This window comes from Myotis daubentonii, chromosome 13 (assembly GCF_963259705.1).
Source record: "Myotis daubentonii chromosome 13, mMyoDau2.1, whole genome shotgun sequence".
Classification (NCBI taxonomy): Eukaryota; Metazoa; Chordata; class Mammalia; order Chiroptera; family Vespertilionidae; genus Myotis; species Myotis daubentonii.
Window position 1 is genome coordinate 4,415,478 of NC_081852.1, and position 23,957 is coordinate 4,439,434.

A 23,957-nucleotide genomic window follows, 5' to 3' on the forward strand; every position below is an offset into this window, starting at 1 on the left:
TCATTAGGAGGAAAAAACTACTTTAAGATATTCAACATTGCATGATTTAAAATATCCAGAAACAGAAAACAATCTAAACCTCTAACAAAAGGTGATGTTTAAATAAATTAAAGAACATCAACCTAGTATACCTTAAAGTTATACCATGATATATGTTGATTATTCCTCATTAAAACTGCAGGGGGGGAAAGAAAATTACATAAAGTTAAAAAACAACCATAAACCTAATGGCCAATTTTTATGCAGCTATCCTATCTAATAAAAGACAAAAAGGGTAATTGATCGTACCTTCGCTATGCTTCCCATTGGCTAATCAGCTCCATATGCAAATTAACTGCCAGCAAAGATGGCAGCTAATTTGCATACTGCAGGCAGGGCTGGCCAGCGCCAGATGCCATCCGGGCCCCGTGTGCGGCCCTGGGCGGCCGGGCTTAGGCGGGGCGAATGCGTCACCTAAGCCCCGCCCCAGCCAGGACCCCCATGCGCCGCCTAAGCTCCACACCGCCGAAGTCCCACCCCGAGCCGGGACCCCATGGCGATCGCAGAGCAGGCAAGTGCGGAGGGCGGGCGGCCCCAAGGTGGGCCTGCTCCTGGGATCGCCATGGGGATCCCAGAGCAGGCAAGTGCGGAGGGTGGCCCGCCCCTAGGTGGGCCTGCTCCTGGGATCACCATGGCGATCCCAGAGCAGGAAAGTTCCCCATAGGCTGCACCCAGCAGGGCCTGCCCCCGGTCTCTACAGTGATCCAGTGATCCATGAGCAGGAAAGCGCAACCTGCAGGCAGCACCCTACCCTGGCCACAACTAAAGGGAGAGAAAAACACGCAGTGGAGGCCAGGAGCCTGAGAGATCAACACAGAGGGGTGCCTTCTCCAAGCCTCCATAGTGTGGCTGGGGGCAGGCCCCCAGCGGACACATACACACACACACACACACACAGGACGCCTGCTCCGAGCCTCTGCTGCCAGACTGTGGCCATCAGTAGGACATCCGGACTGTGAGAGGGGCAGGCTGGGCTGAGGGAACCCCACTCCCCAGTGCACAAATTTCGTGCACCGGGCCTCTAGTCCTATATAATAAAAGCCTAATATGCTAAGTGTCCAGTCATCCGTTTGTCTAGTCAACCAATCAAAGCATAATATGCTATGGTCGTTATGACATGTACTGACCACCAGGGGGCAGATAGTCGACCGGTCGACCAGTAGCTATCATGTTCACTGACCACCAGGGGGGCAAACACTCTGACCAGTAGGTTAGCTTGCTGCTGGGGTCTGGCCGATCGGGACTGAGCGAGAAAGGCCGGACTTGCCCTGGAGCCCTTCCGCAGTCCCTCCCGGCTGGCCAACCTCCCGCATCCCTCCCCAACCCCAATTATGCACCAGTGGGGTTCCTCGGCCTGGCCTGCACCCTCTTGCAATCCGGGCTGAGTGACCCCCTCCCACTCCCCCCCCAAGTGCACAAATTTCATGCACCAGGCCTCTATCCATATAAACCCTAATATGCAAATTGACCGAACGGTGGAATGACCGGTGGAACAACCCATCGCTATGACATGCACTGACCGACCAGTGGCAGCGGTGGGGGACGGGGGGTGAGGCCAGCAAGCAGGTAGCACCAGGCCAGCCAAGGCGGGTGCAAGGGTGGCCCCTGATCGCCCCACTGGTCACCCCACAGAAGGAGGAGACTGGTGGCAGCGGTGGGGGGCGGGGCCGGTGAGCGGGCAGCACCAGGCCAGCCAAGGTGGGGCCCCCCACTAGTCACTCCACAGATCGACCCTGATCACTGGCCAGGCCTAGGGACCCTACCCACACATGAATTTCGTGCGCCAGGCCTCTAGTTGAAATGGTAATTATGAAAACTCTGTAGCAATAGTGAAAAGTGTTTACAGTATCTAGTCTAATAAAAAACAAACATGCAAATTGACCATACCTTCGCTACCCCTTAAGCCACGCCCACCAGCCAATCAGAGCGACTATATGCAAATTAACCCAACCAAGATGGTGGCCAGCAGCCCCAGAGCTGAAGCGAGCAGGAGGCTTGGTTGCTCCAGTGATGGAGGAAGCCAAGCTTCCCACCGGCTCTGAGCTCCACTGAAGGCAACAAAGTTTCAATTATAGAAGATAAATAAACCCCAGATACCTGCTTTCAGCCGGCCGTGGCCACAGAGCTGGAGCGAGCAGGAGCTGGCTCTGAGCTCCACTGAAGGCAACAAAGTTACAATTACAGAAGGTAAATAACTCCCAGAATAAAAAAAAAAAAAAAAAAAAAGAGGGAAAAAAAGGAGAGGCTGGGAGCTTCCGTCACCGGGGGGCTTGGCCAGCCTGAAAATGGCCCTCAGCCCCTCACCCAGATTGTCCAGGCACCCCAGTGGGGACCCCCACCCTGAAAGGGGTGTGACCAGCCTGCAAACACCCATCAGCCCCTCACCCAGGCTGGCCAGGCACCCGAGTGGGGACCCCCACCCTGAAGGGGGTGTGACCAGCTGCAAACACCCATCAGGCCCTCACCCAGGCTGGCCAGGCACCCGAGTGGGGACCCCCACCCTGAAGGGGGTGTGACCAGCCTGCAAACACCCATCAGCCCTCACCCAGGCTGGCCAGGCACCCAAGCAGGACCCCCACCCTGATCCGGGACACCCTTCAGGGCAAACCAGCCGACCCCCACCCGTGCACCAGGCCTCTATCCTATATAATAAAAGGATAATATGCAAACTGACCCTAACAGCAGAAAGACTGGGAATGACTGGTCACTATGACACACACTGACCACCAGGGGGCAGACACTCAATGCAGGAGCTGCGCCCTGGTGGTCAGTGCGCTCCCACAGGGGGAGCTCTGCTTAGCCACAAGCCAGGCTGATGGCTGCCAGTACAGCGGTGGTGGTGGGAGCCTCTCCCGCTTCCTCAGCAGTACCAAGGATGTCCGACTGCAGCTTAGGCCTGCTCCCCGCTGGCAAGTGGACATCCCCTGAAGGCTCCTGGGCTGCAGGAGGGATGTCTGACTGCCAGCTTAGGCCCAATTCCCCAGGGAGCAGGCCTAAGCCAGCAGGTGGTCATCCCCCAAGGGGTCCCAGACTGCGAGAGGACACAGGCCAGGCTGAGGGACCCCCCCCCCAGTGCACAAATTTTTGTGCACCAGGCCTCTAGTAATAAATAAAGCTGTAACCAAAACTGTAGTTGTGTTGTGACTAAAAATATGTCTATGGACAAGGACTGTCAGGGAACAGAGACGATGAGAGTAGACCCCAGGGGCTTCGCTCTGCTGTCTCCATTGCAGTGCAGTAGCACTGTGTGTGTTACAGAGAAGCTGGGCAGGGCTCCCTCCGGCTTACCTGACCTGCACCCTGAGTTCCAAGAACCGGTTGCTGGGGCTGAGGAGTCACCGCACCCTGGCCATTCTGGGTCGGTCCCGGGGCCTCTGCCCTGCTCTCCTGGGACGCCTGAGCCACTCCCTCCTCCTGGAAAACTCCCCGGCTTTCAGGGCTTGTTCGTGGGCCTCCCCCCGACCCCACACTGCATACAAAGTCCACCATCGCAGCACCAACAACCCTCCTGCCTGGCCGGGGCTCCTTGAGAGCAGGCAGTCCTCTAGACGCCCAGTGCTGCCCTCCGACCAGGTTGCTCATCTTTCAGACATCACTGGCCTCCAGCTTTATGCCAATCCCTGAGGGGCGCGTGGAAAAGTGCACAGAAGGAGGGACAGCATCTGGGCTTCTAGAAGCTCCTGGGTAGAAAGGAAGGGCAGCGTGCATGTCTGAGGCACCTCCGGGGTTCCCCGCCTCATCCCATCCCATCCTCACGGACCCTGCAGGGGACCTGCATCACCTCCACCTTACAGATGCCTCAATAAACTCCGGGAGGTGGCGCCACACAGCCAGGAGGGGACACAAGTCTGCGATCGATGGGAAGGTCGTGCCTGCGCCCTGCACCCTCACTCTGCCTGTCTGTCCCACGGGACCTGCAGGGCAGCGCCTGGCCTTCCGCATGAGCACTAGGAACTCAACGACACCGCTGGGTGGGTTGTGAGGGTGCAGCCGAGAGCCTGCAGAATATACAGGGCTCACCCTGCCCCCACCCTGCGAGGCCCCGACAGTCTGAGGCCGCAGCCACATTCCCTGCCCCAAAGAGACTGCGTCTGACACTCACAGTATCAACAGCTGCTCTGGTTGGACAAAGGGACAGACCAGGCTGGAGGTGGGCCCTCTGCCTGGGCTCTCCAAAGTCACATCCCCTGGAACCTCCAATGCGATGGGGTTTGCAGAAATCATTAGTGAAGATGAGGTCATACTGGATTAGGGCCTACATACTTCCAAGGCCCGGTGCCCTTAAAGGAAGAAGAGAGGACGCATAGGGGCACGCGGGCCTCAGGAAGGTGGAGGCGGGACAGGCAGGGGGCATCCACACGCCTCCAAGGCCAAGCACTGGGAGCCACCAGGAGCCAGGAGAGGCCAGGAAGGGTCCTCCCCCAGCGCTCAGAGGGAGCGGCCCTGGGACACCTCGATTTCAGACTTGTAGCCTCCAAAACTGAGGGAAGAATAAATTTCGGTTGTTGGAAGCCACCGGTTTGGGGTAGTTTGATGCCCAGTGACTCAGACAGGACCCTGGCCCCGGCTGCAGGGAAACGCCTTTCCTCGCAGGAAGTTCCGGAAGCACCACCTCTGCTGGTCCTGCCTCTGGGCCAGCCACCAGCCTCTCCCAGGCCCCGGCAGGGCCTCAAACTCTTATGCAAGGCGTGGTCATAACTTCGGAGGAGGGCGGAGACTGAGGCTCTGGGCTCCGCCCAGTGGAGACAGTGACTCCCACCCCCGCCTGGAAACTGGGCTGAGTCCAGAGGGCCAGGAGCCTGGGACCCGAGGGAAGAATGGGAGACGACAGAACCGCAGTGTCAAGGCCGCAGGAAGAGCAGGAGCTCTGGAAGCAGGAAGACAGTTCGGATCACTCCACCGTTGACCAGCGGTGGTCTCCCAGAAGGGACCACGGGAGGGGAGCATGGCACCCCCGCTCCTTCCACCGCCAGGGCCTTCTACAGAGTGCCCTCCTGCCCTCCGGGAAGGTAAAGGGAATCGATCCTTATCTGACGGGTAAAGTAGGCCTCCACAGAAGCAAGGGAGAGACAGCTGGGCCAGCTCCCCAGGACCCAGTCGCGGGTCATAGATAAGCCGGGTGTATGCAGACCTGTGACGCCCCGGGCTGGCCCTGCGGCCGAGGCCTGGCCGACTGGCTCAGGCCGGCTCCTGACTTTCTGCTTCAGGAGGCATGAAAGAATAAGCCAGAATCAATCAGCCCATCTCTCCATCTCAGCCACTGACAGCCTTCATCTCCGCTCATTTTCCTTCCCGTTGTGCTAACGGTGCGTGGCTTAGCCAGAGCACAGAGAAGATATAAAATGACGCAGCCTCGCCTTCCCCCTGAGCCTGCACACGGTGCTTTCCCAGATCTGCCGACTCTTTACAGAGAGCCGCAGGCACAAATCTCACCCAGAGTTAGGCTTGTTTCTCAAGTGCCCACCAGCCCGGCAGGTGGACCCTCACGCGCAAGTACCAGTCCCACCTGTTTCCCAAGGAGAGAGGCGCAGGACCCGGCCAGCCTGGGAAGGAGAGGGCTCTCAGCCCCTCGCCTCATCCTGCCTCGGCCTGGCGTCTGCCTGAACCACTGTCATCACTGGCCCAGGGGTGACCACCATCACTGACCACCCCCCCACGGCAGGCCCTTCACCCTCCTCAGGCCTCCGTCCATCAGAGAGCAGCTGTCAGCAGCCTTCAGAGACTGGCTATCGGGCTCAATGGCATGAACGTATTCTGGAACCCTAGCTGGTTCTGTGCCTGAAGGAGCCTCTTAACCATCAAGGCTGTCCTCACTCCCCAAAACTGAGCTCAGACACAGGCCGTGGCTTGCCACCTCTCTCCTGAGTCACACACTCTGATGGGCTCTGACTCCACCTCCCAGCCACCCTGGCTCCTGGCCCAGCCTTGTTTCTCTGTGAAAAGCCTCACCTTGCTCTACACAGCTCCATGCCTTTGACCTTTAGCTTCTCTCCCCACCCTGGGATCTGGGCTGGGCCACGCCCAGCCAGGGCTCCTGCAGGCAGAGCCTGGACACAAGCAGCAGGTTCCTGGGGCTCAGTCCACAGGGGTAGACACGCCTCCTGGGAGTCACGGCAGCAGCAGAAAGCTGCGGTCCTCAGCCTGCGGCGGCACTTCTGTGGGTGAGGAGGGACACGTGGTGAGGAGGGACAGCTCTGATATCCCGCGAGGGTTGGCGAAGCACTCCTGGGTGTCTTTTGTGAGTGAAAACTTCTAACAGCTCTTTGAGAATCTGATACAGCTAATGAATCCCCAAATGTGTCCCCTCACACCTAACAGCACCTGCTACAATCCCAAGCAGTCAAGGACTTTTGACGCCCAACCACGAGTCACAGTGAACACTGTTTTATGTGCCACTTGACACGATGCAAGAAGCAGCACATGGCACCCCAAATGTCTTACCTGGATATCACTCACCTCCAGACCTGACTGCCAATTTACATACGATGATGAACAAGTTAAGTGACACCATGAGGAAGCAACCAGCTGGATCTGGCAAAGGAACCATTCTACAGGGCACTGGCCCAGGTTCTCCAACAAGCCCATGTCATGGGAAGAAATGGGGAATGTTCTAGACCCTTGCAACTCAAAGTATACTCCATGCAGAATCTCAGGCCTCTCTCCAGCCCCCAAATCAGAACTTGCATTTTAGCAAGAACACCAAGTAAATAAATCATACGCACACACAAACGTCTGGCAAGCCCGAGTCTAAATAAGAAGAGACATGAGAAATAACAACCGATGGCAATATATAGTCCTTAACTGAATCCTGACTTGAACCAATCAGCTGTAAGGGATACTCTGGAGGCTGCTAGGGAAATTTCAATATGGATTGTTAGATTATAATAGGAAAGTATGATTATTCTGCTAGGCATGAAAATGGTCTTGTGACTGGGCAGGAAAAATGCCCTTACAATTTTAGGAATGTTTACTTAAGTATTTATGAATGAACTATCATGATGTCTGCAATTTATTTTAAAATACCCCCCCCCAAGAAAAAAAATAAGATGAAGCAGATACACAGCAAAATGCTAACAACTGTTAAACCCAGGTTATGAGAATGTGGGTGTTTGTTACACTATTCTACTACTTCTCTTAGGTGTGAAAAATCTGTATAGTACAAATTAGAAATAGAAGGAAAGAATATTTTACTTCGGTAAAGAGATTTTCTAAACTGCAAGTGGAGTTGCCGGGTGGTTCTCTGGTCGCTGGACCTGGGCTCCACAGCCAGGGGAGCTCACGTTTCCGGAGCAGCTGCTATCTACTAGGTGTGGCAGGAATTGACATTTCTTTTCCTCATTTATCTTCACCTCGGAGATGGCCCTATTAGCCCATTTTACAGGTGAGATCCTGAAACCCAGCTGCCCACAGGATTCCACCTGGCCCCACATCACACAGCTGCTACCGCTGGCGTCAATTTCCTGATACCCCAGTGACCTGCAGCCCACCAGCAGCCCGCCTGTGAGTCTCCTTGGCGCCCTTGCGCCTGGGCAGGGGATCCTGCTGGCCACTCCCCCAGGTCCTGCCTCTGTGACTACCATATTTGTCCGTGTATATGACACCCTCATGTATAAGACACCACCCAATTTTCTAACCCAAAATTAAGAAATCAATATTTTAAATATTTTGCTGGTTTCCCTCTGAAGGCCTGCTTTTTTGGCATCTTAAGGAGTTGTTCTTCCTGTTTTCTCCACGGTCTGGTCACACGCTCAGTGGGACGAGGCCCACATGGTCTCTCTGCAGTTGTTTCCATGCTCTTTTGCACAGCTGATTACATTCAGTTTGAATTTTGCAGAGTAAGACAATCGCTTACTAGTATTTATCTTTTTGTTTTTTGTCATCTTTATGGGCTCAGAAGGCTCTGGTCCCTGTTGCATCTGCGCACTCTCCACCTCCACCTCCAATTACAGCATCAGCTGACGTCAGTAACAATAAGGCTCATGATTGGAGGAAGCCTGTTTGACAAGGTATAGGCAGCTACGCACCCACATGGCTCCCTCCTCAGCTGACTTCGGTGTATAAGACGTCCCTCGGTTTTCAGTCTAATGATTTTAGAAAAAAATAGTGTCTTATACATGGAAAAATACAGTACCTCCAGGCTCACTGGCCTCAAGGCAGCCAACTTTTTAGAGGCCCCACAAATGTTCCCTTTTCAGTCTCAGATATTACACTGTCCTTTCCCACCCTTGCTGTCCGCCCCCCCCCCCCGCCCCTCCGCCCGCAGGATGCTTGCTAAGGGTCCCAGCCAGGTTGCCCTGGGAAGAGGCGATGTGAAGTGTTCTCAGCCACTGTTCCCGGGCAGGCTGCTGGAGCCCTGGCCAGGTGATGACCTGCTCTCACCTCGCTCAGAGGGGGTCAAAGGGCTCCCCAGCTCACTTCACGACATTTCTCTGCCTCACCCACACGTCCTGCCTCAATAACCTGCTCCGAAATGCACTCTGCCCACTGGCATGCCCGCCGGTCTTCCCTGGGCACCCAAAGCCGCACGTTTAAGCTGCAGCGCAAAGGGGAACAGAACAGGAGCCTGACTGAGAGGAGGAAGGTGTCGGCAGAAGGGATCCCTCACCTTCCGGGGCCTGCGCACACGCCACGCGTCCTCTCCGCAGCCGCCACATCTGGCTCCCTGTGAGCTCTGGCCCTTCCCTGCCACAGCTCTGCTGCCAAGGTTCCTGAGGGCCCCCCTGCCCCACACCCCAGACATGGACAAGCAGGCACCTGCTGGGCCCTAAAAGCTCAGCTCTGTCCACTTCCCCGACCCAGAGGGCACAGCAGGTACCAGGGCTGCAGGCAGTGGCCCCCAGAGGCAGAAGGGGAAATGGAGAGTAAACTAAGGCTGTGCCTCGCCCCGCCCGGCCCAACACCTCACTCTGCCTCCAGCACTCCTATGAGATTCGAGCTATTGTCTTCTCACAGAAGGATAAGGGAGCATGTCACAGCCCAGACATGGAGAAGCAGGAGCAGAGCCCAGCCCGGCACACTCAAAACCCACACTCTGCATTGTCAAGCAGTGGGGTGCTCTCAGATCCGAGCCTCTTGGGTTTAAACATGTAGTATAGGAGCATTTATCAACCCTGTTGGCATTGTCCCCATCTGTGAGGTTTAATTTTATGTGTCAAATTGGCTAGGCTACAGTGGCCAGTTATTTGGTCAAATACTAGTCTAAATATTGCTCTAAATGTATTTTTTCGATGCGATTTAGCAGTTACGTCAGTAGATTCTCAGTAAAGCAAATTATCCTCCACAATTTAGGGGGCCTCATCTAATCAGCTGGAGGTCTTAAAAAAGAGGAGCACCCCCACCCCCAGGAAGCATGTCCCCTGTGAGACAAGCTGAGAAGCAGGGCTGTGCCTGCCCTGAGTTGTATCCCAAAACTTTCCTCATTTCTCTTAAAGGGACTAGAAGTGACATGGCTGAGAATTGATCTGTCCTTATAATTGTGTAAAACCTAAAAGAAAGAGCTGTTAGTTTATAACCATGTGGTTCTCAGACTTCATTCCCCCCACCCAGAGGGCAGAGCAAGTACCAGAGCTGCAGGCAGAGGCCCCCAGGGAGGGAGGGGAAATTGGAGTAAACTAAGACTGTGCCTCTAACCCTAACCCTGCCCTACCCATGACCCCTCATTCCTTCCTGCCCTGGGAGCAACAGAATATCTAACCTCACATCTGGGGAGCCAACAGCACTGGGGTGGCCTCTGCATGCACACAGAGGCTCCTCAGTTCAGAGAGAGGGGGTAGGGCCTTTGTCAGCCCCAGGCATCACTCTCAGCAGCATAGGAAATGGAGGTGAGGTCGCCCCGGAGCCTGGCTGCTGTGCTCCCTCCAAGGACCTCAGAAGAAGGACCCTCTGGGAAGGGAGGGCTGAGACTCCCCCTGAGCACTGTCTACATTTGTCTCTATTTTCACAACAATTCTATAGAGTAGGCGACACTGTTCCCGTTACAGCTGAGGAACGCAGGGCTCCGGCCGCTGTCAGAGGCCTCCTTCCGAAACCAAAGCAGGATGGTGGGAAGCCAGGTTCACAAATGAGTGTTTCTGACTTCAAAATCCAGCCCAACCCCCCACCAACACTCGGGGGGCAGCAGTGCCCCAACATGTACCCTTTCTACATTTGGAAATGTTCCCCCTCAAGGTCTCCAGCGTGGGAGACGCTGAGTCCACCTGGCATGTGAACGCAGAGAAGTGGAAATGCCTTAGGGATCAGCCCACACAGGCCCATTGCGCGTCTTTACACAACTTGGGCCCCGGCCTCCTCTCCAAAACTTGCAAGGAAGAGTCCTCAGCCCAGATGGCCTCAGTCCCAGGCCCAGCGGCCCTCCCCTCTGGCCTTGGCGCCCACCAAGCTGTGAGTGTCAATGGGCCTGGTGGCTTGTCTAGGGCTCTCTGGAGCCACGGCCAGGGGAGAAGGCTGCTGGCCTGTAGTCCTCCCCGGTCACCTCGCTCCCACTGACTTGAAATGGCACCTAATCACACTTGGCACGCCCTCGCCTGCTTCAAGGCGGCTTCCAAATCACAGGGAGGGTATGAAGAGCTGCTGGGAGCTCCTGAGAATAACTTGAGGTCACCTGGCTCAGAACACAAGGATCTCACGTCCCTCCATTCTCTCCCTCCTGTCCTTGCCCTGAGTCTGGCGTTCAGAGCCAACAGTCAAAGCAATGAAGAAGCCCTAGCCAATTGCTCAGTGGTTAGAGCATCGGCCTGTGGACTGAAGGGTGGAAGGTTCGATTACGATCAAGGGCACATACCTCAGCTGCAGGCTTGATCCCCGCCCTGGCTGGGGTGCGTGCGGGAGGCAACCAGTCGGTGTGTTTCCTCACATCGATGTTTCTCTCTGTCTTTCCCCATCTCTCTAAAAATCAATGGAGAAAATATCCTCTCGTGAGGATTAACAAAAAAAAGAAAAGAAAGAGAGGCACAGTGAGAAAGGAGATCTGCTCTCCAGGCTGAAAACAAGGGCCTTTCCTGAAACAGGCCCAACGTCCTGGGGGACGTGCTGATACAAAGAGACCCAAGTTGCCTAACAACTCGGAGTTCCAGAGGGGGCAGGGCGCCCACGCTGTCTGAGCGCAGAAGTGGCACAGAAGTGCTGATGGTGGCGGCACTGCCTGGCGCTGTCCAAGGTCCTGACCTGCACTCCTGAAGTGTGCCTTGGCCAGAGCAAGGAGGGGAAGAACACCATTCTTTCTTAAAAAACAATTGTTTTATTTTTCAATTACAGTTGACACACAATATTCTATTAGTTGCAGGTGTTCCCAGTGATTAGACATTTATGTAACTTACAAAATGATCAGCCTGATAAATCTAGTACCATCTGACACCACACACAGTTATTAAATTACTGACTATATTCCCGATATCGTACTTGACATCCCTATGACTATTCTGGAACTACCAATTTGTACTTCCTAATCCCTTCACCTTTCCCATCCCCCCAACACCCCTCCCATCTGGCAACTGTCAAAGTGTTCTCTGTATCTGTGAGTCTTTTTTGGTTCCACTTAGTCATCTATTTTGTTTTTTACATTACACATACAAGTGAAATTATCAGGCATTTGTCTTTCTCTATGTGACTTATTTCACTCAGCACAATACCCTCTTACCTCAGATGGCAAAAATTCATTCTTTTTTATGGCTGAGTCATAATCCATTGTATATATGCACCTCTTCTTTATTCATTCATCTATTGGTGGACACTTAAGTTGCTTCCGTATTTTGGCTATTGTAAATAATGCTGCAATGAACATACAGATGCATATGTTTTTCAGAATTAATGGTGTGGGTTTCCTTAGATAAATACCCAGAAGTGGAATTGCTGGGTCCTTCTCTGTCTCTTATTACAGCCTCTGTTTTAAAGTCTATTTTGTCTGGTATAAGTATTGTTACCCCAGTGTTTTTGTTTGTTTTCATTTTTATAAAATATCTTTTTCCATCCCTTTACTTTCAGTCTGTGTGTGTCTTTTGATCTAAGTGAGTCTTTCATAGACAGCATATGTAAAGGTCTTGTTTTCTTATCCACTCAGCCATCCTATGTCTTTTGATTGGAGTATTAAACCTATTTTCATTTAAAGTAATTTTTGATAGATATGAATTTATTGCCATTATATTATTATTGTTGTTATTGTTATTCAAGAAGATCTTTAACATGTCTCATAATATTGGTTTGGTGGTGATGAACTGCTTTAGCTTTTTCTTGTCTAGGAAGCTCTTTATCTCTCCTTCAATTCTAAATGACAGCCTCGCTGAGTAGAGTAATCTTGATTGTAGGTCCTTGCCTTTCATTGCTTTGACTATTTTGTGCCAATCCCTTCTGACCTGCAAAGGTTCTGTTGATAAATCAGCTAACAGTCTTATGGGAGCTCCCTTGTAGGTAACTGCTCTTCTCTTGCTGCTTTTAAAATTCTCTCCTTGTCTTTAACCTTTGGCATTTTAATTATGGTGTGTCTCGATGTGGACCTCTTTGGGTTCATCTTGTTTGGGGCTCTTTGTGCTTCCTGAACTTGTGTGTCTTTTTCCTTCACCAGGTTAGAAAAGTTTTCAGTCATTATATCTTCAAATAAGCTCTCAATCTGTTGCTCTATGTCTTCTCCTTCTGGTACCCCTATAATGCAGATGTTACACTTGATGTTGTCCCTGAGATCCCATAAACTATACTCATTTTTTATTCTTTTTTTTTCTGCTGACTGGGTGTTTTCTGCTACCTTGTCTCCCAAATTGCTGATTTGACCCTCTGCTTCATCTGTCCTGCTGTTGATTCCTTCTAGTGTATTTTCATGCTGTTGAAGTCCCACTGAGGTCTTTAACCATCCTTAAAACCACTGTTTGGAACTCTTCATAGTTTGCTGTCCTTCACTTCATTTAATTCTTTTTCTTGAGATTTCTCCTGTTCTTTCATTTGGGACATTTTTGTCTCCTCATTTTGGCTGCCTATTATGTTTGTTTCTATGCATTAGGTAGATCTGCTATGTCTACCAGTCTTGGAAGGGTTGGCTTATGTAGTAGATGTCCTGTAGGGTCCAGTGGTACAACCTCGCCAGTCACCCAAGCTGGGTGCTTATGTGTGCCCTTCTCCCCCATTTGGGCTGTGTGCACCTTCAGTTGTTGGCACATCAATGGAAGGGGTTGACCCTTAGGCTGATCAGCTATGAGGACCAGCTGCAACTATAGCAGAGGAGCTGCTGTGCAGGGGCCAAACCCATGGAGCAGAACTCACTTCAGTGGCACTCTGATGCCCACTGATTCCACCCCTTGAGTGTGTTGCTCATGGATGTGGTTGGGTGGTGCTCCAGCATGGTCTGAAGCTGCCTACTGGGTGCACTGCCTTAGGGACCTCCCAGGAGGTGCAGGCCAAGGTCAGCTGCCACCTATGCCCTGCCTGGGACTACCCAGCATGAGCTACAAAGCAATCTGCAGGTGGCTGCTACTTGTGCTGGACTTGGAGGTGCCGGGAGAGGCCAAGTTGTGAACCGAGTCTAGCTGCTGCTAGATGAGCCTGGGGCCACTTACTGGCATGCTGAGGCCAGATGTTGCTTCTGGGGATTTGTGCAACTTTGAGAGAATTTAGGAAAGTCCTCAGTGTGAACCAAGATAGGACATTTATATGGAAAAGCCACTAGAAGTGGCTTGGGTGGGCCCAAAAGTTGGGTGGGAGGGGTCTTAGGGAATCATGAGGGCAAAGCAAAGAGTGTGAGTCTTAATAAAGACTCAGATATGGCGGCTATGCATGCGGGGGAACGGGGGGGGCGGGAGGCTCAGCACAGGAACAATGGCCTCTGACAGCACTTCTGTCTGGGAGAAAGCTGCCCCCCTAGCCCTCATCCCAAAGCCAGACAATTCAGTTCCTCCCCACATGTCCTGGTGCCTTTCAGGCTGCTGCCCCAGCACTGGAGCTCAGAGCAAGTGAGTCTGAATGAGTTCGAGTGAGCCTTTTAGGAGGAACATCTGCGACTCCAGCTGCCTCCATCTCCCTCAGCCTCAATCCCCACTGGTTTTCACAGCCAGAAGTTATGGGGACTTCTCTTCCTGCACTGGAACCCTGGGCTGGGACGCCTGGTGTGGGGCTGGGACCCCTCGCTCCTCAGGGGGGACCTCTATAGCTTAGATATCCCTCTGAATTTTAACTACCACATATGCATGTGGGACCAGCCTGTTCTGCATCACCTCCCCTTGTTCCAGTCTTGACCTGGCTTCTTCTGAATGTCAGGTCCACCATTTTTTTTTCTTTTTTGAGAGAGAGAGAGAGAGAGAGAGAGAAATGACCAAAAATCAAAACCCACAATTTTTTGGTATATAAGACAATGCTCTAACCAACTGAGCCACCTGGCCAGGGCAGGACACCATTCTTTATCCCCACATCTAACTGCCGACTTGGAGTGAATCTTACCATCCAGAGTTCAGGTACTAGATCTGCCCTCACCTCTTCCATATGTCCTTCTTGGCTGCTCTCCCCAGATACTTCACTTTCCAGCCAGACCCTGCCGGAGAATGGCTTACCTTAGTGTCCATGGACCTGTGAACTGAGCGCCCCTCTGAGTGATCAGATGGGCCCCTCTACCCCCAGACCTGAACTAAGGCCAACCAGACTGGGTGACGCCCTGACGCTTGGCAGCAGCCCAGAGCCACTTCAGAATCTGTGGCTATTTGGTTCAAACAAGCTGTTGCTCCTATACATTCTGACAAGTTGGGGAGTCTATGCCCACGTGTGTTGGCGGACTAGGAACACAATATGCCCCCCGTCAGCGTGACCTTGTGTCACTGTTCACGTCATAAACCCTCCTATCGTGTGGCACTGACCAAAAGAGAAATCTGCTGTGCTCTAGCCAGAGAGTGTACTGGGTTCAGTAGTAAGTATGTAAGTATGTAAGTATGTTAGAGGGTTTCTAAAGATATAATTATTGGGTCATTTTCGTCTGGAAACAGCCTATGCTTTATGTTAGTAGGGAGACCATATAGTAAATTTGTGGATTTAGCAGAACCTGTATAGAACTTGAGATTTATAAGCCACAGGGGAGACAGGGGTGGGAACTACAGAGCATTAATTTTCTTGAGATCACAAGTGTCGAGAGTCGTAAACACAGCTGGACTTGACAAAGTGAAAAAGAGGGTCCAGTTTACACAAAAGACTGCAGGCTCCATCTCACTCACCCATAGAGGGGTCTTCTCCTTATGCTACCGAATGACAATTAACAAAGAAGTAACCAGCAGCACTGGGCCTGTAAGAACTGTTTTGGAGGCGGCACTGGGGTAGAGTGGAGGGGATACAGGAAGACGTGTAGGCGAACTGCGAGTAGCAGCAACGCGACGTAGAAAGGCAACACGGAGGTTTTCCTGGTTTCAGACCCAGCGGCCAGATGGTGGAATCCTCCCTGCAGCAGATCCTCAACAGCCACTGTTTCACCGAGAGAAGGAGGGGAGTAAACCCAGCGCCAGTGGTCACGCCAGTCGCACCATGCTCATCAGTCTGCACAGCCGCGCAGCCGCAGCAGCAGAGTTCCAGGGTCTCCTTAACTGCAGTCCCCTGGGCCCAGGGCCACGGGGTGCTCCTCATGTCCCTCACCCACCCCTCGAGATCCCAGGTGGGCGAGGGAATAGTCGGAGGGATCCCAATCTTTCAGCTAATTTTTTTACTCGGATAATAGGCTGAATGTAACAGAGGAACTAACGTCTATAACAAGACGAACATTCTCAACGTCCAGACCTGGCTCTCAGATGCCAAACACGGTAACTGGAGAGCCGTGCTGAGCAGCAGCTGCCTCTGCATCCAGATCCCAGGCGGGGCTCTGCCCTGGGGAGCAGACAGCTCGCAGGTCTCCTGGAGTTTGCAGAGGAGCAGCTGCATGCTGGCCATGTCTTCATTTGCCTCCACAGCTCCGTGATGGCAGAGCCGCTCTGCTCCGTCCCTGCAGCTTTATGGGCTCTGAGACTCTGAGACCGGGCAGCCCTTGCCCCCAGGAGACACGACACTTGCTTCACGGCCACACATTTGAGAGTCTTCTGCCGAGAGCGGGCAGCAGTGCACCCCCTGCACCCTCACCTTCCCACCACTGACAGATCATCGCGAGAGCAGCAGTGCACCCCCTGCACCCTCACCTTCCCACCACTGACAGTTCACGGCAGCTCATAGCCCCATGTGCGTCTCGCTTGGTGCTGGTGGTGTGGCCAACTGCTGCACGGGCTGCAAATGCCAGGCCTATCCCCTCTGCTGGGTTTGTCCGCATGTTGTAATTGTGCCAATAAATGCTCACTCCAAATGAGCGGCATATTTCTTAAAGTTTAATATTGTGTTTGTGATACTGAAGTATTTGCTTTAATTCTAAATAAAAATTTATATTTTAATTTTGTATTGCTGGTTTAAGGTGATACTGATTATCCTTGTACTTCAAACAGGAGTTTTCTTATTTAAAATTTTATAAACAGTTTTAGGTCTCAACTTGGAAAGATAGATATTAATCTACCCTTCTATTGCTTTCAAAAAATCTGAATAAAATGATGACATCTAAAAAAAAAAAAAAAAGGAAGAGGTGTAAGGGTAGGTCTGGGTGATCTATGAAATGAATCACCTAGGCCTGCGTTGTAGAGTTCTGGCCTGATACTTGCCTGTTGTGTCTTTTATTTGTACGGTTTCAAGTAGAGTAAGAATCTGGAGGCGTCCACACGGCCCTATCTGCTCTGGCTGCAGCACCCCGACCTCAGGCGCCTAGACTGCAGTGGGTCACGTGGGCATAGTGATTAGCAGCATGACCTCTGGCCTCCCTTGTCATGCCAGCGAAGAACCCACTCGAGGGAGACTGGGAGTGGGAGGGGTCAGGACACTGACCCTTCGACAGGCTTCCTCCTGAAATGTCTTGTGCAATGTGCACACCAGGGAGCACCGAAGTGGCTCCTCCCGCCAGGAGACATCCTCTCCAGTGCAGCTTCGAAGCCAGCGCCTCAGTGAGCGCAGCCCTGCAGCCCCAACCCTGCCCTGCATCCCACCTGTGACACCCACATCCAAGACAGAGTCCATGCCACTCTCCCTCCCCACGTCGAGCACAAGCCAACTCCACCCCACCTCAGAACTCACAGATAGATCTGCTCAAGCCCCTTAGGTCCACGCTGGCGGCCTGAGGCCACCTCAGGGCCAGCAGCCTCAGCCCCACCATCTGCACAGCTTGAAATTCCTTCTATTGTGGCCTGGGCCAGAACCCAAGTGCACAGTCCAGTCCCCTCCTCCCCCCCGCCCACCTCATCCCGCTCTCCTGCTGCTCTGCCCTGGCCCAGAGTCATTTAGGGACAGCTCTCACACCCTCCTTTCCCATCCCCAAGCCCAGACCTTTCTAACTGGGCCACAGCCATTAGTGGATTTCTACTGTAAACAGACTCAGCCCAGTGCCCCTATCTTCCCCTAGGATTCCCTCCAACAGACTACACCCCAAGGTGCTGCTCAAGTCTTTATATTCTTGGCCTTGGTGCCTCCTCAACCCCCAGAGCTCTCACCAGATCCTGCAGGGGTGTTTCCCAACCCAGGGTGGGACAGAGTGTCTTATCACGCATGGGTGTGCCCCCGACATGCTAACTTCCCTCCATCCTGTGCCTGACACCACACCAAGCCTTGGGTCTACAAGAGTCCAATCATGCCCTAGCTGGTCTGGCTCAGGGGTTAGAATGCCGGCCCACAGACTGAAGGGTTGCAGGTATGACTCTGGTCAAGGGCACATACCTCCCCCGCCCTTCCACTCAGTTGCAGGCTCAATCCCTGGCCCTGGTGGGGCATGTGCAGGAAACAACCAGTCGATGTGTCTCTCTCACATCAATGTTTCTCTCTCTGTGTCTCTCCTCATCCCTTCCACTCTCTCTAAAAAAAAGAAGAAAGACTCAAACCACAGTTTGAGTCCTGAGCCTTGCAGTGCCAGGTGTCTGAGTGTGGGAGAGGGGCAAGAATGGTTCCAGACTCCAGGTTTACCACCACCTACTCTGTGCTTTCTGCAAAGAGGCTAAAAATTCCAGTTGATGCCACTCAGACCCAGCCCAACACACCTGCTTCCCTTCTGTCGTCTCATACCAGAGACTGCAGGTGCATTCCAGTCGCTGGAGCCTGAAATGTCCCCACATCTATTGCTGTAGCTTCCGAAAAGCCAAAGCCGGAGGGATTGACAGGCCGGCCAGCTTTGCGAGCACCGGGAAGTGGTCTGCACAATAGCCACCTGGTATCTCCGAGCTCAGAGCCCTCCGTCCCAGACCGCAGAGGGTGCAGGAAGGTGAGTGATAGATCTCCAGCCAATCCATCTGGAGAGAGCTCGTGGGTCAGGACGGAGGAGGGGGGTGAGCAGAAGGTGGGGAAGAGGAAGAGGAGGGGCAGCGGCGGGTTAGGAGGAGGGTTAGGAGGGACAGGCTGACATTTGCTGAGCGTCTCCTCTGTGCCAACCAGGGAGCTAAGACATGTATGGATGCTCTGTTCAATCCCCCAAAGCCTGGTAGGTAGGCCCTGTTTACCACCGAGGAAGCCAAGGCTCAGAGAGGGACGAAATGGCCCAGCAGCACGCAGCCAGTAAGCAAAGTCAGGCCGGCAGAGCTGAGAGACCACGCCGTTTCGAGCAGAGGAACACCCGGCAGCTGGGAGACAGTCACAGCCACAGGCTGGCTCCCGGATGTCCCATCTTATCACGCATGGATGTGCCCCCGACATGCTAACTTCCCTCCATCCCAACCTGACGGTGTTACTGGTTCTCACATGCGTGTATATGCATGTGCGTGCACGTGTGCGCGTGCACACACACACACACACACACCACTCTCCCCTCCCAGCCAGGCAAGGCGACTACCGAGAGCACACCTTTCCGAGCCAGCACTGGAGAGGGTCACAGGCCGCTCAGCCCTGGGAAGCGGGAAGCCGGCCTCTGCGGGACATGCTCACGGGCTGTGCTCTCCCTGTCCCTCCACCGACAAGCGGAGCCTGGCTCAGAAGCGCCATCAGACGCACCGGCAGCACCACGTCTTCACTCGCTGCTTCTGCAGCCCGTGGGCCAACGTTCCGAGGGACCCGATGACGCAGCCCAGGGCACCTGCCCCACGTGGAGAGAGCGGGAAGCCGCTTCCCCTGGGGCCGGTCTCATTTCCCGACACGTGTAACGTGCGCCCGGTGCCGGCTCTATCTGCTGAGGGTCGACTCCCGCAGCCTGAAACCCACCCTAAAGTAAGCCGTACATGAGCACAGATGCGACAGGTCCCAAGGCCGTCCCAGCCCTGACGTGCGGCTTACAGATGGCTCAGGCCCTGAGGCCAGGGCTCCGCCCGCCCAGCTCCTTCCTGTGTCCAGCGGGGCCCAGAGGGCTCGGCCAGGGAAGACATCAGAGGAAACCCCACCTGGCCCAGAAACGGGGGTGAGGAAGCTCAGGGTTCCGGGGACGCTTGCACCAGGCCTAGGAATTGTGACAGGTGCCCTGCAAAGAAAGGCCAGCGGGCCAGGAGGAGACCCCAAGGGGGCAGCAGCACCCCTCACAGGTGTGCCAGCAGCCTGACCCCTCTGCGGAGCTGGATCCTGGGAAATGTGGGACTGCCTGCTGGAGCCTGGGCCAGTCCCGAAGACCAGTGCAGGAGCACCCTAAAAACCACATGGGCAAGGAGCCCAGAGAGAAGATCCCCGGGCCCGTCGCTGAGTCATCAGCCCCTTATGTACCTTCGCCCCATGGGGAGTGCTCCCCAGGACCACCCTCAGTGGGTCTGCAGTCAGGGCCCACTGTGTCCTTCCCGGGACCAGCCTCCCGGCCCAGACCCACCGCTGAGCGGATCCGGATCTGTGGTGAACTCTCTAGTTCAGGGCCCCCAGCCTCTGCTGGACCTCCAGGCTTTGCCTGTCAATAGCATCACCTTGGGCTAGTCCCCACCCTCCACAGACAGCACGACCTTGGGCTAGTCCCCACCCTCTGCAGACAGCACGACCTTGGGCTAGTCCCTACCCTCCACAGACAGCACGACCTCGGGCTAGTCCCCACCCTCTGCAGACAGCATGACCTTGGGCTAGTCCCCACCCTCCACAGAAAGCATCACCTTGGGCTAGTCCCCACCCTCCACAGACAGCAAGACCTGGGCTAGTCCCCACCCTCCACAGACAGCAAGACCTGGGCTAGTCCCCACCCTCCACAGGCAGCACGACCTTGGGCTAGTCCCCACCCTCCACAGACAGCATGACCTTGGGCTAGTCCCCACCCTCTGCAGACAGCATGACCTTGGGCTAGTCCCCACCCTCTGCAGACAGCATGACCTTGGGCTAGTCCCCACCCTCTGCAGACAGCATGACCTTGGGCTAGTCCCCACCCTCTGCAGACAGCATGACCTTGGGCTAGTCCCTACCATCCACAGATAGCAAGACCTGGGCTAGTCCCCACCCTCCACAGACAGCAAGACCTGGGCTAGTCCCCACCCTCCACAGACAGCAAGACCTGGGCTAGTCCCCACCCTCCACAGACAGCAAGACCTGGGCTAGTCCCCACCCTCCACAGACAGCACGACCTTGGGCTAGTCCCTACCCTCCACAGACAGCAAGACCTGGGCTAGTCCCCACCCTCCACAGGCAGCACGACCTTGGGCTAGTCCCCACCCTCCACAGACAGCATGACCTTGGGCTAGTCCCCACCCTCTGCAGACAGCATGACCTTGGGCTAGTCCCCACCCTCTGCAGACAGCATGACCTTGGGCTAGTCCCCACCCTCTGCAGACAGCATGACCTTGGGCTAGTCCCCACCCTCTGCAGAGAGCATGACCTTGGGCTAGTCCCTACCATCCACAGATAGCAAGACCTGGGCTAGTCCCCACCCTCCACAGACAGCAAGACCTGGGCTAGTCCCCACCCTCCACAGACAGCAAGACCTGGGCTAGTCCCCACCCTCCACAGACAGCACGACCTTGGGCTAGTCCCTACCCTCCACAGACAGCAAGACCTGGGCTAGTCTCCACCCTCCACAGACAGCAAGACCTTGGACTAGTCCCCACCCTCCACAGACAGCATGACCTTGGGCTAGTCCCCACCCTCCACAGATAGCATGACCTTGGGCTAGTCCCCACCCTCCACAGGCAGCATGACCTTGGGCTAGTCCCCACCCTCTGCAGACAGCATGACCTTGGGCTAGTCCCCACCCTCTGCAGACAGCATGACCTTGGGCTAGTCCCCACCCTCTGCAGAGAGCATGACCTTGGGCTAGTCCCTACCATCCACAGATAGCAAGACCTGGGCTAGTCCCCACCCTCCACAGACAGCAAGACCTGGGCTAGTCCCCACCCTCCACAGACAGCAAGACCTGGGCTAGTCCCCACCCTCCACAGACAGCATGACCTCGGGCTAGTCCCCACCCTCCACAGGCAGCATGACCTTGGGCTAGTCCCCACCCTCCACAGACAGCACGACCTTGGGCTAGTCCCCACCCTCTGCAGACAGCATGACCTTGGGCTAGTCCCCACCCTCCACAGGCAGCACGACCTTGGGCTAGTCCCCACCCTCCGCAGACAGCATGACCTTGGGCTAGTCCCCACCCTCCACAGGCAGCATGACCTTGGGCTAGTCCCCACCCTCCGCAGACAGCACGACCTTGGGCTAGTCCCCACCCTCCACAGACAGCATGACCTTGGGCTAGTCCCCACCCTCCACAGGCAGCATGACCTTGGGCTAGTCCCCACCCTCCACAGGCAGCATGACCTTGGGCTAGTCCCCACCCTCCACAGGCAGCATGACCTTGGGCTAGTCCCCACCCTCCACAGACAGCACGACCTTGGGCTAGTCCCCAACCCCATTGGCTTCAGTTGCCTCCTCTGTGGGAACAATACCTCCTCTGCTGTCAGGAGAATGAAATGGGCAATGTGCACCATGTGCTCAGCACAGCACCTCGTTGGGATCCCATAAAGCAAAGCTCATGCTCTCCCCGTGGCCTCTGTCCTCCAGGCCCACATCCGGGCTATCACCTTGAACCTCAGGCCAGACACAGCCACATCCCAGGCAGGATGCCCAGACCCAGACAGCCACACTCACCAGGCCAGGGTGGCTGGAGCCACAGGAAGAGAGCAACTCTCAGGGCAGGAAATGGTCTGTGTGGCTAGGGGGATGCAGCCCTGTGGGCGTGAGGCTGAGCAACTCCTCTCAGAACCCCCACGGCCTCTCTGAGTCCCACAAGGAACCTAGATTTATGTTACTTAGCCTCCTCACCTCCTGATCTACCTCCTGCCCAGCAACCCACCCGTCCGACCCCCACTAACCATCCAGCTGTACATCCATCTGTCCATTCACCTTACTCTTCATTCACCCATTCTTCCACCCCCCACACCTGTATCCCACCTGTCCACCTTTTCCTAAACCCCTTTATATATCTCTCTCCATCACCCATTCACCCCTCTACTCCCATCTACACTTCATCAATCCACCCAGCCACCCAGCCACTCCCATCCTCCAATCCATCTACCCTCTACCTATCCAACTCCAATCTCATCAACCCACCATCCACACATCCTCTCACTGACCCCTGACTCAGCCAGCCGTAAATTCATCCAACCAACCATTCATTCATCCATCTCTCCCTGCACACCCATCCTTCTAAATCCTACCTACCAACTCCATCCACTCCCCACCCACGCCTCACCCACCCACCTACACACCCAGCCAACCTCCACGCCTCTACTTTTCTCCCGAAGACTGAGAAAATGTGTCATAGCATGCAACACGAGCTCGCACTGGCCATGAACCCAGCCCATGGCTGCCCAGTCCACTCCGGTCCACGCTGGGCACCTCTACTCAGCCAACACCCCCACCACCTTCAGGCCCTGCACTCTCCCCAGGCGCACGTGTGTCTCCAGCTTCGCACTGCGCTCACCCTCCACCGCCAGGCCAGGAGCCAGGCCTGCAAGTGGGTCCAATCACAACAAGGCACAGCCTCCCCAGCTCAGAGCTGCAGCGGCCCCATCCGGCAGGCCGGCCTGGCCCTGAGACCGGAAGAGACAGTTCCCAAAGCATGACCCTCAGCTGCCCCCGCAAGACCCCAGGCTTGGGGAGCCGCACAGCGCCCGCTGGAAGAGCCTGGCAGCGGGGTGAGCCGAGCAGCCTCATTTTCAGAAGGCGGGGTAACTGTGGGGAATAGTTCTCACCTGTGCTTTCTCCTCGCATGCACACACACACCCTGGGATGGGCCACACACACACACACACACACACACACACCCTGGGCTGGGCCACACACACACACACACACACACACCCTGGGCTGGGCCACACACACACACACACACACACACACACCCTTGGCTGGGCCACACACACACACACACACACACACACACCCTGGGATGGGCCACACACACACACACACACACACACACCCTGGGCTGGGCCACACACACACCCTGGGCTGGGCCACACACACACACACACACACACCCTGGGCTGGGCCACACACACACACACACACACACACACACACACACTGAACAGAGCAGACGGTGAGGTGCTCGCGGCAGGGTTTCTGGGAGTGTTAGGAGTGAGCGAGGAGAAAGCACAGGTGAGAACTATTCCCCACAGTTACCCGCCTTCTGAAAATGAGTCCACGCCGTTTTCCGTGGGGCACCCGCGGGCCTTCTCACCCCGCCTTGGCTGGAGGGCGAGGAAAGGCGGCAGGCCCGCAGCGGGCACCCTGCCCAGAGACCTCCGTGCTTCTGCCGGGCCACGAGGACAACGGGCCCTTCCCTGCTCTGCCTCGGCGAGAGGAGGCCAGGGGAGGCCGCCAAGGTGTGTCCGTTTGGCTCCGACAGTCCGGAAGGCCAGACACAGCTTCCCAGCTAGAAAGCAAAGGCCCCAGGGGCTAGGGGCACCCCCCCCCCACCGGCCTGCTCCCCGAGGCCTGAGAAAGGCCCAGGCCCACCTCAACGCGGCCAG

At 55.1% G+C, this 23,957-nt stretch overlaps 1 protein-coding gene and 1 pseudogene across 3 annotated transcripts in view; one reads left to right on the forward strand and one right to left on the reverse strand.

Moving 5' to 3' along the window:
* GRID1 (glutamate ionotropic receptor delta type subunit 1) overlaps nt 1–23,957 on the reverse strand; it is a 617,880-nt gene that overhangs the window by 548,964 nt on the left and 44,959 nt on the right. The gene's annotated exons all lie outside the window — the stretch shown is intronic.
* LOC132214499 (ornithine decarboxylase antizyme 1-like) lies at nt 15,422–16,118 on the forward strand (annotated as a pseudogene).